Source organism: Nipponia nippon, unplaced genomic scaffold, assembly GCF_047370975.1.
Source record: "Nipponia nippon isolate SJK-2023a ecotype South Korea unplaced genomic scaffold, ASM4737097v1 scaffold_5, whole genome shotgun sequence".
NCBI lineage: Eukaryota > Metazoa > Chordata > Aves > Pelecaniformes > Threskiornithidae > Nipponia > Nipponia nippon.
This window is the reverse complement of record NW_028262369.1, coordinates 24,862,271-24,875,952: the sequence shown is the minus strand read 5'-3', so window position 1 is coordinate 24,875,952 and position 13,682 is coordinate 24,862,271. Positions and strand designations below refer to the sequence as shown.

Sequence of the window (13,682 nt, the reverse complement as noted above, 5' to 3'; positions counted from 1 at the left end):
TAATGCTGAGTGGTGGGGAGGCAGATGAACACCTTTGAAAAGATATTTTCTGTGTTTCTGTTTCCAGCAGAGATCCTGCTGGAAGTGTGCATTTTTTCAGATATTACTGAAGAGCAGTTTCACTGTGGAGAACTGAAGTTAGCTTTCTGGCATTTTGATGTTTCAATAAACACGTATTAAAGTAAGTAGTGGCAACAAAATGCATTGAGTTATGGTTGCCAGTCGTGACTGAAAGCCTCAGAATAACTGGATTTAACCATTCAGAGCCCTTGGTAAAATAGCTCTCTTGTGATTAGGGTCTCAGAATGGATACAAAATGCTTGGATTTTTAATTAATAAACAATCTGGCATCCTGTCAACGTTGACACCTCACTCTGTCTTAGCAGCTGTTGGAACAGTAGGCTTCTGGCAACCTGGGATAAAGCAGTGCTTGCAACAGGAGAAGGAAAGGAAGCAAGTCTGCGTGAGACCAAAAATGCCTAGCGTAAAGCACCATAGAGCTTAGGGATTTCCAGTGAGGAATCAGGCTTTCCTTTTCTATGCTGTGGGTTCATGTTTAGACATGGACAGTGAGTTTCTGTTACTGAATGTCACCAGTGGCTGGTGGCTGGCAGATGTAAGGACACCTTTCTGAATTTGAGTAATGTTTCTGACAGTAGTAGCAATAAACAGAGAAAGCATTGAACAGTGAAAGTAGGTCCTGCAGGTCGCTCCTTCCCAGGGATTATAGTGGTGGAGCCTGTGGGGAAGTTTATGGAGTGCCTGCTCATCTAATTCAAATGGAAACAATCACTCTGGATGACAGTCATTTGTGTTGGAGTCATGGTGTGGGAGCAGTTAGGTTTGCCAAATAGCCAAGGAGAGCGTTGCAGGAAGGAAAGGGCATGGCCTGGGTAGGGCAATACCTAAAAGCACGAGCAGAGTTAAAGACTTCCGTTTTGGAGAAGATGCTACTAAACTGCTACTCTTCCTTCAGTCCCGTCTGATTATTGATAAACAACCTGATCTTGGATCACAGCTGACATACCACACAGCGACTGTGTAGCTACTCCCGCTGGTCTGGGCAGCCCTGTCCCCTCACAGGATGGCAGTGTCCTGGCCTTGTCCACAGCAGCCCCTTAGGACTTAAGAACCAGGATATTGGAAACCCTCAAAATGGCTGTTCTTTCCTCTTTGGTAAAAATTGTATGCAGTTGCCCACACTGCAGTGTCTATGTGTTCCCTTGTTTCAAAAGGAAGCAGAGATGGAAAATTTAGTCCAGAATCAGTATTGATCCCTACGTGAGATCTTGTTTTTTACAATGGGGTCAGGAGCACTGTTCACATACATGCTAGAGGAAGTACTGCGTGAACAGCCGGCAGTGCATTTGGCAGATGCATTGGTCAGCTCACAGGACTGTTTACGCAGTCTGTTGAGAACATATGAAACATGTAAAAAGCCGTAACATTTGAATATATATTTGAAACAAGTTCATGAGATCAAGGAAAATTTTTAGGGATAAAAGGACAGTAATAAAACGAAGGCCTAAGGGCTGTGATGGCTGCTAATTGAAATTCAGATTTTTTTTTTTTATTTTACTTTTTTTTTCTTTTTTTTAGGGAGCACAACTAGAAAGACATTCCAAAAAATGGCTGTATGGTATTTAGAGATCCGAGTACCAGCTGCAGTGTGCACAGATTTGCAGAGGTTTCTGTTCAGCTAAGAATGGGCTGTGGACTCGGGTAAGTCCTGTGAGGGAGGTTAAGCACGCGTGTTGTAAGAGCTAATGGTACAAAGTAGCCTTGTTCTATATAAGCATGTTTTGCGCTGATGTTTTACAGTTATTGCGTTCCTTACAGTCAGTATAGGAAAAGGTGTGTGGCTGGCAAATCTGCAAGCCCGGACAAAGCAGTTCTGGGTGTGGATGCTTACAGCCTATTGCCAGGTGCTTCAAATAGGCATTTATGTCAAAGATCTGAGGTCAATTCAATGATAGCCAATTTCAGCCCTAGATGATTACATAAATACTAATAAGAACAGTGGTGTATTTCACATTTACATTATTGGTCTGCAAAGTATTTACCTAACCCTGTAGCAGTAGTGGTGGGGAACATATATCCCTTCAAGGCAATCAAAAGAATTTACAAAGTGAAGCAAAAAATTGTTCACCTCTTTAATATAACCTCATGAGTTTAATGAGAAGTAATCTTATGTTCTGTATACCAGTAGAGAAAAACAGGAGAGCAGAATAAACTCAGATGGGATAGAACTGCAGTCTTCCCCTGTTTTGCCTCCCTGCTGACCCTTAATCACTTTTTTCTATCTCTATGGCTTGGTTTCCCTGCCTGTAAAATGGACATAATGAGACTGAAGTTCTAGTAAAGCATGCAGCTCTATGAGGAATAAATGCTGTACAAGTGGTATGAACTATTTTTATTTTAAAAAATGCATTAAGGAAAAAGGTATGGAAAAGGAATGGAATTTCATCTGGAAGAAGATCTAGGATTAACTTATTGGTATAAAATATTTGTTACTGGCCTCATTTGCTTTTAGGATATCAACCATTGACATTTTTATTGGTTTATCAGCCTTGTAATGCATTTTGAATCTGACCCAGGACTGTGTAGAGCATATACTGGCACCTAGATTTATGCCATTTTCACTCTCTGGTCACTTTCTGACATTTTCACCAAATATCTTCCAGTTGCTATGGGCCTGCTTTTTTTTGGAGTGGTTTTTATTCATTTATTTATTTACATTTAGAGTCTCTGCTGTGAGAGGCTCTGAAAATGATCTGGAGTCGTTGATGTCAAAAATGCTATATAGGAGGAAGCATTACATGTAAGCTTCCCAGAAGGGGGAAGCTGAGGAAGAGTGATCAGCACCTGTCCACAATCACGCAGATAGTTTCTTGGAAGAAAAAGCCTTGATACGTAGTCCAAAACTTTGACAAGAAGATAATCGTGTGAAACACAGGAACTCTTCTGCATGATACACCCCTTGGGAAAGCGGGTGAGAGCAACAGCCACTCCCTCCTCGCAGCAATGGGTATTGCTCGTCCTGGGGAGGTGAAGCCTACAGCCCCCTTGGACACTTCCACCCAATAAATCTGCACCCAAGCTTTCTTGCCTGTTTTTACACGTATGTTAAGTTTTAAAATGCTGTACATATAGCAGTCATTTTTAAGGGCAACTAAGGAGCAATTTTTAGCAGATGTAAATCAGCACAATTTACAATGTCGTTAGTTCCCCAAGTGCTTTCGGCCAGCACTGCTGACAAAAGAGGCAGTCCTGCCCTCTTCCTGCTCCCACGCTGTCCCCTCCCTTGCGCTGACACAGCCATGAGGTGAAGTGTGTTGGGAAATACATCCCGTTCAGATCTATCCCAGCAAAAAAACTGAATGGCTGGGGAAAGAGGCATTTGCTTCTTTTCAGGCTGTCACCAGTGTGTCTCAGTTTAAGGTCCTTGAGGAACCACCATGTTAGTGCAATTCACGGGTCTCCGTGAAAGCCAGGAGCTTCGCTAGTTTGTCCCAACAGCTTCTGGCTAAAAGGGAATTGCTCTGCAGCTGGAAACTCAATCAAGGGAGTTTCAAAACATTTCATTCATATGTGGTCCTCAGTTGATTCTTAATACACCTTTACTATAGCCAGTAGAGCTTCATAAGCCTGTCAACACTGCAGTCGAACAAAGGCTGTCTCAAGACGTTGTGTTGTGTAAATAAACCTTGTGCCTAGCAGGGTGTCACTGAGTTAATGTAAAGCCTGAAAAGGGGAGGGCGTGGGAGCAGCATGCCAGTGTTAACATTCTGTTTTCTGCACAGGATTGCAACAGGATTGCAACAGCCCAGCCTATCTGAGCCGCTGCACGTACCGTAAACATGTCTCTGCACTTGAATTTGATATGGGTGGTGATAGAACAATATACCTTTCTGGGAAGTGGTAATGGACAGCAAGATTTTGTTTTAAGGAAATTCCGAATAAACAATAGCAGTTTTCTTCTTAGAGTGCTGATGCTTTCCAGGTGGCCCACCAGACAGCCAAACAAAGGAAATATATATGGCAGCATTCACTCAAGGGTTAAAGTTTCAGAGTAAGGAGGGGGAATGTCGAAAATCCCATGAACTTTAATAGTTATGCTTATATCTTTGTGGTAGCGCTGACTCCTTTTTTTTGCTTCTCACAGATCAGTAATCAGGGGACAATTGACAGGAATAACCCCCCTGGTAAAAATATACAACTGTTTTTGAAACAAACAGCATTTCATATGCAAAGCTATCTGGTAAAGTGCATGCCCAGGGTGCTTTTTCAGGCCTCATGGGAAGTTTTACAAAGAGTAAGCTACCTTTTAGCAAGTGCTTTTCTGTTAGTTTCAAAATCCTCTGTTGCTTTTTTCTAGAATGATTTTCCTACAAAAGGTGATAGAAACCATAAGAAAAGTCTCAGTAGAGCTTACCGCTCACCCTTCTTTCCCTCCCTCCTCCCCCAAACACTGGGAGCTCTCAAAAATATTTTAGTATCCTGGAGATTAAAAACAGTGTCTTTAATTTGTAGTTGTCTTGTAATAGCTCTGACTTTCACCGCCTTGTCCTCCCCTTTATTGGGAGTACATGTGTGAGCACTCCCTCTAATGTTGTTTATACGCTCGCTGTCAGGTTCAATAAGCAGTTTCTTAGCAGGGCACCTTCCCACGTGAAGGAAATGGTTCCAGTTCTTGTCCTAGCTCCTGCTTCCTCCATGTGCAGTGTCTTGACAAGGCACAGCAGAGAACAACACAAATGGGTATGGGGTATCAGTAAATCTTAGCTGATAAATGGAAATTAACTCTAGAACCTCATGAATCTACTGGCAGCTTAGATGTAGGGCAGCTGTTTACAGGGCATTTTGTAGGTGTTCCAGTTATGCGGGTTTTGTGTAGTGCCTATTTTAAGTTTAGGCATTTTATTAATAGTGGATCTGGAAAATTTTAGAACTGTAGTACACCACAAGTGTAGTACACTCTTGGGCAACACTGAAAAGAATGTGGCAATGTTTAAGGATTCTCTATGTAAATAGGGATATTGCTAAAGAGAATCAAGATAAAAATGTAAATGTGAATAATTGCTCCTAAGACAAAGAGAAATTGGCAAGCAGCCATATAGAAATTAGAAATTTAACTAGTTTTATACTATGGGTACTAAATCATACTGGTGGAGTCTTGGGTCTAGTCAAGTGAATAGCAAACCCACAGCTAACTTGCAGGACCAAGAATTTCCCCTTCATGAATAAGTATAGATAAGTAAAATTTCCCAGAGCAGAAAAACATGTTATAGAAGCAGCCAGATTTTCAGCTTTGAAGTAGAAGAGATACTTTCATTTTCAGTATCTCCATTAGAGCTGCTTTTTGCAAGACCAGGAGTGTTAACTCTTGTGTCTGAGCCAAAATTCCAACCTAAGCAGAATGTACTCATCTAAATTTCCCTTTTGGTTTCATTTGGACAAGGTATTCTTTGGTGTAGTGTTGCTGTGTACTGTTACAGCAGTTGCTGTGTTGCGAGCTTGGGAAGGTGCCCGCATGGAAGAGGTTACATAAAAAGCTAGACCATTATAAGCTCAGAGAAACCCCTGAGTGTGATGATTAAAAAGAGAAAACGATTAGGGAAAACACATCAAAGAGTCTCAGTGAGAGTCCTAAAAGGAAAAATACTGATTATATTTGTTTTGATTTTGTCTTACATGAAGTAAAAGATGTGTGGTGTGTCCTGGGTCGCCACCCTAAGGGGTGTGTACTTAAAGACAACAGAATCAGACTCCAAGACTTCGATGTGGTTTATTTTGGTTGCAGGGCTGGGAAGATAAGATATAATTGTACCATATACATAGTGGTGCTATCAATCTGATAGATTATACTTCCCGTACACCCCTGACCACTTTGCCTACCCTCTGCCTGCTAATCTGTTTCTAGCAGGATAACTCCTAGCTTTCTGACCTTTCAAGAAACTTTCAACTACGATTTTTAAAACAGTCACAAAAATGTTTTTCTTTCTCCAAATGTGCAGTTCTTCTCTCTGATGAAAGCAGTCAGAGGCGTGAGATCGCTAACATTGATTACTAAAGCTGGTGTGCAAGTTCAGGTTCAATAAATTGTGAATCTTAGGGGCTAAAAATTGTTTAGAATTCCATTCTGGGTCTGGGAATAAGAGTAGACATTTATTGATAGTCCTGTTGTTCACACCCTACCAGATTCTAGTACTGTTATTGTAGAACAATGTTAGATTCATTTTTTTTAAAGTTTGTTGGACTTGATCTGCCCTGGGAACCGTGTTAGAAAAGGTCTGAACTAATAAAATATGCAAAATGTGGTTTTAGGGCTCTGCTTTAATGTGGAAAGGGGAAGAAAGGTTTTAGTCTGTTATAGCAAATCCAGTAAGGGAACTGTTTACTTAACGCTCCCACAGTTATTTTTTTTAATGTGCCTTTTCAGAGCTTTTCAAATGGGTTTAGCTCATGTGGACTAGCATATTAAATAATGTTTTCTACTGATACGTGTTTTTCAGTTGTTACTCTGACTTCAGTAGTTACAGTCGTTTTCTTTCTGCCACACTGGTATAGTAGATCCCAAAACACTGAAGGAAAATAACTGAACAGGACTTAGGAAATAGGGGAATAAAAAATATAATCCCTATAGACTTAGAATTTAGGTAGGAGGACTGCATCTGAGTTTATTTTCCCATTAATATATCTAGCATATATAAATTGATGTAGCATTAAGAATATTATGGATTCTTGTTTGATATGGCTTGTATGCATTGTGTGACATTTTTACTTGAGTGATGCAGCCATCCTAAGAAAATGGAAGGCAACAAAGTGTTTATACTGTCCTACTGAGAATGTTGTCTCTCTTCCCAAGTCCATGTCGTACTTGTGTGTAACATAAAAACACATCCAATAGGTGTGTGTATCTGAAAATGGCAGAAAAAGTGCCACTTTCCATCTCGGGAGTTCCAGTGCTTCCCTGGCTGCCTTGTGTTGATGACCGTTTTAGGACTTGTTTTCACATCGGGGAAGACACTGGCAATACTGCATATTATTTTCCTATATCAACAAAAATAATCATAAAAAATGTAGGAACATACTCTGTTTGTGCCAGTTAGGTGATACATTGACTTTGTTGGTTATGCATATTTGGCTTTGGCCTTTTTAGAGCCTTCCCAAGTTTGAGTCCAAGCTGCTGAAGAAATTGCCTTGTACTTTATGCTTTTGCATATAAAGAAGAGGTTTCTTGGAACAAAACATTCTAGGTGAAAGATCCTTGCGTTTTCTTGATTTGGTGACAAGCTGTAAAATCCACCTGTTCTCCTGGCTCATTTGGGACTCTGGAGAGCAGATGAATGAGCCGAACATGAGAAACAGAATGGAGAATGGATGTAGACAGCAACACTTTCCTTCAGACCTTAAAAGGCTAAGAGAATTTTTGTCTGTTTGGGATGTCCTGCTCTTGTGCATTAGGTAGATTGACTTTTTTTTTCAGATGAGGAGTCTAATCTTTTTTCCCTTATTAAAAGAAATATAAAAAAGTCACTCTGTTTATATTAACAGTGGACCTAGATTCATTTAGTTTTGATCTGATCCTCACAAAACTTCAGATCAGTTTGCAAAGGTAATGGAAGTGTAATGGCAAGAGCAGCAGTGGCAAATACCGCCCCCCCCCCCTTTTTTTTTTCTCCTTAATATCAAAGCTAAAAATGTGGTCTTGATTTATATGCAGGATTGCTGATTCGTATACTGTTAAAGCTATATAATAATACATCTAAAGCCTAGCATAGTTTATAAATACACAAAACGTGTAACTTAATAGTTATTTGTGCTGAATCTTTTTTTTTCCCCTGCATACTCTGTCCTACCTTTGTTACTCAGGGCACTAATGCTGCATTAATGCTGTAAGCAGCAAACAGCTGTATTTATCTTCATTTTATTCTTCCAAGTCACAGCAACACGCTGGAACGAAAGCCATTGTCTGTAGCAAACCTTCTTAAGTCTTTTAAGGGCATCCATCTGGATAGATGTTGTGGTTATAGAAGGGCTGATGCTGTAAGTATTCATTCCACTAATGGTATCATTGATTTTTATTTACACTCTTTGCAGGTTGCATGGAGTCTCAGTTTGAGTAAGAATTGCAGAATATATGCTGAATTGAAGAATTACAGGTGTATGGTAAACTAAAACAAGGTTTCTCTATCTGTCTTTAGGATGCTTAATCAAAGCGGTGGCTCAGAAGTAGACTGTTCAGTCTCCAGCGAAGCAGATGAAAAGTGCAGTTGGTAAGCAGCGTTAAAAACCAGGTGCATAAGTTTGAAAACGTTGATCCAAATCACGTTATTATACGTAGTAGAGAAATGTCATGACTTACCAAGATTAAACAAAGACCTGCTTAGAATCTTGTGACTTCAGCTCATAAATGGATTTCATCACTCATTACAGCTGCATAAACAAATGCATGTGGTATATATGCATGTTTTGTTTTTGGAAGTTGTTGTTTTTAAAATCTCCTCAGAGTTTTTTTAATTGCTCCTAATGAGCGTTCCCTAGATCTGGAGCGATGCCTTGTGTACCTGAGCAGCACAGCACAGTCATTGCTTTTAAGGGAATAATTTGCCTGCTTTTCTCCCTTTCTGGCAGCTGAACTGCTTTGGCAAGCAAATTATTTTAAAGGAGAAATTTACAGTATGACACCTGGTGTCAAAACTTTCATTCCTTCTATGAAAGTAGTCTTACCCTAGTGCTCCTTTGGAGCTCTAGAAATGTAATCCCAGCCCAGTCAACAATTGGAGAAAGTCCTATGCAATGTCTGAGCTCATACTGAATAAGTTTGTCACGTACCTAGATATTTTTCTGTTGTTTAATGTAATTTTTCATGTTGTCTGTGGCCTCTTTTCTCCTAATGGGCCTCTCATAAGGAATCCTAGAAATGGATGCCCTGTGATTATCCATTAGTACTTCCCCCATGTTTTCTTGCCAATATGTTACAAGTGGGATGTAGCAAGATTAATCAAAGTTTTGGTCTTCCTGCTGTGATTATTACCTGAAGGCACTAATGATGGCAGTAGTTTGTGATGTAGAGCAGACACTTGTCTGTGGCTTTAAAAAATAGTACAGATCAAAACTATCAAGCCATTCTCATATTTCTAGGTTAAAAGTTGCTGCTCTGAGTTAAACCTATACTATTCAGCTTCTCAAGCTGATAACTGCTGCCTGCTGTTATCAAAGTTTAACCTCACGAAACTAAGATGGCAAAATGTATGGGTAATTCTTTGAATTTCAATATACCATTTCATATTCAGAACTGGGATGCTGTATTATTCCTGGATGGGTAGAGTCTCATTTTAATGTTACCCTGTAAATTACTTTTTTTAACCATATCTAAAGGAAAATTACTTTTTTTTTTTTTTTTTGCCAAAGAAAAATATTCAAGGACACTCCATTTTTGTTGCCATTTTCTGAGAAAGATTTAAAAATCATATTTTAAAATGGATATTGTTGGGGGAAAGTTGTACTTTTTTCCTATTTTACTCACAGCCTCCTCTTTTTGCTTCTGAAAACTAGAGTCAGGAAGGTAAAAAGAGCAACAATATGGGACACTTCATGGTCAGGGGTGCTTTCACATATATCCTATATAGATGGATTTGGCCTGAAGTGGTTTAGTTTGTTTTGCTCCCTAGAAAAATAAAACAGGTAATAAAAAGAAATGTAACTTAAACTGAAGGAAACTGGTTATCTTTTTTGCTTTTCTGTCAAGCAGCCTTAATTTGTAGGCAACTGGGGAGGAGTCTTAATCATGTGTGTTCCTAAAGCTTGCTTAAACAAATTGCTGAGTGTCTGAGGCTTTGAGTGTCCTGCCCCTTCTGTTAAAGTCTTCAGACAATCCAGCTGCTCATCACCTCTGAAAACCTGCCCTCTTATGTAGGTAGCTAAAAAGATGCCTGACATTAGAGACTCGCGCTCCAAAATGTTGCCTTGAATGCCTTAAAATGTCACATTAAAATTAAGTACGGTTCACCCACAAACCATCTGGCTTTACAGATCTGAAAATGATCTTTCAATTAATTAAGCTTTTCTGCTTCCTAATAAGGCCTATTTAAAATGCTCGGAGGCTGGAGACACCAGGGCTGTAGGTCTGTACTGAGCAGGAGTGTGGCTGTGGCCAAGGGTCCCCCCAGCTGGTGGTGGGCCAAGCGTTGCTGGGGAGCCCTGCCTCGCCTTACCTTGCTGCGCTGGCTGTGCAGCTCCGAGTACAGGCCTGGGGAAATACCTGGCTTTCTCCTTATAAGGCCAGCGAGCTGCTGCGGGAGCCCTGTTCCTGCCCCAGCACTTCCCAGCTCTGCTCAGCCACAGTCCTAAAAAGGCAGTTCCTTGCTCCTGCTTCCCACAGCTGAGCTCCCCAGGGAGGACAGCCCTCCCAAGTCAGGCATTTTACTTACAAGGAGAGCTGTACTTATGGATTGTGCTGTTGCTTCTCAAGGAAGCTGTTGTGTTTACAAGTACTGCTGGGGTTATCCTCTCGTTTAGTGAATAAGCAGTCAATAATGAAAAGTATAATAGACTGCAGCGTCTGAGCCTGCAATCCTTGCCGCACAGGCACGTTTTTGCAATGGTATAGATCCCTGTAGGGTCCCACGTGGGGAAGGAGATGCACTGTGTGAAGGAGTTCAGAGCCGTAGTTTTGAAAGTGTATTAGGTTATGGTTTTATAATAGAAAGTACTCAGCAGCAATATGAGCTCAAAGCAATTCATGTCCTTTTTCCTCCCTCCCTTGGCTGCCATTCCTGCACTGCCTCTTTGCTTGTGCTTGCTCAGTTCTTTGTGGGGGCCATGCTGTGTTCTTGGTTTGATTTGTTCTGAAAGCCAGAAAAGAGTTTTCTGCTCAGATTTATAGTGTGGCTTCACAAAAAGTTGTGCTAGTGTAACTGCGTGAGTGGTGGATAGGAAAGAGGGGGAAAAAAACCTGAGTTATTAACGCCTCATGCTCTTCCTAACATGAAACTGAAGCTGCTGTACTCTCCTCCTGAATACAGCCTCTTCAAATGCTGAATATTTTATTAGCTATTTTTACAGGTTTAATTGAAAATTTCTGAAGGATTTGATTATTGGCTTATTTATTTCACATGCCAAGTTACAAGCTTAGTTACAGTCTGATAGATTTTTAAGGACAAGTTCTTTACTGGAGCCAGATTTTGGAAAGGCTTGAATATGCTAATTCAGAAGGGCTTTTACATGGGATTTTTTCTTTTTATTAAATCAACAAATCATCCTAGCTTAATTTGAAAAAATAAAGAGGAGTGTTTTTCAAATTTAAGATCTGTGAAATTCTGGCATGTGCAGTGCACCGAAACGTACTCGTTTCAGAAAGGGGCTTAAAATAATTCTTTTTCAAGGGGGCTGTTTGGGAAAAGTCCATGGATAGTGCGCTCTTTTGAGCGTGCGAGACATTGGGGTGCAGCTCGCAGAGTTTGAACATATTGTACTCGGGCACAGCAGTTTGTGTCTTCAGAGCCACATACTTCCTTAGTTTATCAGACTGCTCCTGGCAATTCTGTTCAACCTTTGGACTTTAAGGCCTCTCTCAGGATGTAGCATTGGTTCCCTAATATCTCTTCTCTTGTCTTTTGCCAAGTTTCCAGCAGGCAATGAGGCCGTGACAAGCAGGGTCACAGGTGTTGAAGGAAGTCAGCAGCACAAACAATTATTATTACAAAACTGGATTCCACGGTTACAAGGATGAAATACTGCTTTTCTTTATGAATCTGTCATACTATCCCCGTCTTCTGTTTTTTTGAGATTATAAGGTGTTTTCTAGCTCATTTTTCTTTTGTACCAGTGCTAGGTGTGTACCTGTGGATTTAGTAGGTGGGGTTAACAGTACTGATGGTATAGATTAAAAAAAGAAAGAGAAAGAATGCCATGCACTCATTTAATGCACATTGTTAGCTGAGATCTGTTGTGTATTTTCTAATGTTGTTTTTATACTGCTGGTTCCTTAAATATGTCTGTCATGTAAAACATGTTAAAACAAGTTATTCACATGTTTGATAGTAAAGGAGATATTTAGGAAGAAACAGAGATCAGGCAATAAGGAAGAGGGTGATTAGAGAGAAACGTTGATCGGGCAATAAGGAAGAGCGTGATAGCAGCTCTGGTACAATGAGGCAGGAGATGGAGTGTCTGACCAATGGCTATGGAATTAGATCATTTAGAAAGAAAAAACATTTACAGCTATAGGTTTTGGACACTAAATATAACAGAGGAACGTTTAACAAAACCCTGGTTGGCAAAGGGATGCTGCTGCCTCTGCCAGACAAGGTAGGGGGTACTCAGAAAAGGTGGTGTTGGAATATGGGAAATACCCCTCGCTACAAAAATTCTTCCCCTTAGCATTTTTGGCTGGCTGCTGGTAGTGGTCCCAGCGTACCCTGTGTGTCACGTTTTGTGATCCAGAGCTTTGGAAGATGTATGTTGTTGGGAAGACACACACATTAAATGATAGTGGCAGGACTGCCAGAAGCACGGTAGTTATTCTGAATCCAGAAAGTGCCCATATGTAGTTTTTAAAGTGAAAAGCAACTTTGCTGCAAAGTGTCCTGTCTTCCATACTGTGTCATTAAAGCAGACTAAACTGTCAAGGTCTTTCAGAAATTTTAGAAAAATTTAGATTTTTTTTTTTGACTGTTAGAGAAGTTCTCTGCATACACAAAGCACTTGAATGCACCCAAACTACAATCTGAATTAACAACCCCCATTTCATGCTCAGTAGTGCCATTCTCAACTTGTGATTGCGTTGCTTTTCTTAGTCCACAATGTAGCAGCTCTGCATGGGGCTCTCGCTAGTCCTTGTTTATGTACAAATTTGTAGCAGAGCAACTCGGTCAGCTTTAGTGATGTTAGTATTTTTTTTATAGACTATTCCAACTGTGTTCCTTTGTCTGAACACAGTTATAGTGAAATCAAGGACATATTCTCTTTCCAGTATGTGAATTAAGTTGAATTGTAGAATCACATTTCAGAAAATATAAACCTACCTACCTCAGAAGGTTTCACTGCTTTAACCATACTGATAAAACAGTGAAAACTTGTGAATGTTTTGAAGGTGAAATGTAGAAAACCTGGGGCCTTTTCAATCACAGAGGGGGTCTGAAGTCCCACTGTCTAATGGTAACCCTCATGTTAGCCCTGTGTGCAGTCTCAGCCCTTTGTTCATTCTCTAATCATCAATCTCCAGCTAATTCAGTGAGACTTGTTGTGGAAAAAGGTGACTAAAGATATCTGAATTTGCCCTTTAACCATATGAGGAATTCAACTACAGTTCTGATAACGCGGGTTAAAGCACACTTTAGAACAAGCTAATGTTGTTAAAAGCATGCATATTAAATGTAATCTGTGCTTCTAAATGGGACCATTATCAGGAAACGTCACTAAGAATCTAAGGAATCTTTAACAAATAGCTTATTACTTCCAGGGATGGGCTCTGTAGGTAGTTTATATAAAGCTAACATTTTAGCATTAGTGTATTTGGTCAGTAAGTAAATACACTTTCATAGTAAGTATATTTCAATGTAAACAGTACAAGCTCATGTGTTCTGAATTGTCAATGTCATTGCCACCTGTGAAAATCAAACTTAGGGAATTCAGAGAATCAGCCATCACAGCTCAGCTTACTTCTTGTTGCTTTA

General features: G+C 40.1%; 1 protein-coding gene across 24 annotated transcripts in view; it reads left to right on the top strand.

Moving 5' to 3' along the window:
- The window catches only part of FGGY (FGGY carbohydrate kinase domain containing), a 330,344-nt gene that overhangs the window by 33,398 nt on the left and 283,264 nt on the right, over positions 1-13,682 (top strand). For 9 of the 24 annotated variants that reach the window (XM_087730882.1, XM_087730883.1, XM_087730880.1 and 6 more), the window contains exons 3-5: positions 68-181; positions 1,600-1,722; positions 8,208-8,279. The gene's annotated coding sequence lies outside the window, so the exon portion shown is untranslated. Of the gene's footprint in view, positions 1-42; positions 182-1,599; positions 1,723-8,207; positions 8,301-13,682 lie in introns of all 24 variants that reach the window. The other 15 variants (XM_087730897.1, XM_087730903.1, XM_087730896.1 and 12 more) reach the window with 6 other exon arrangements.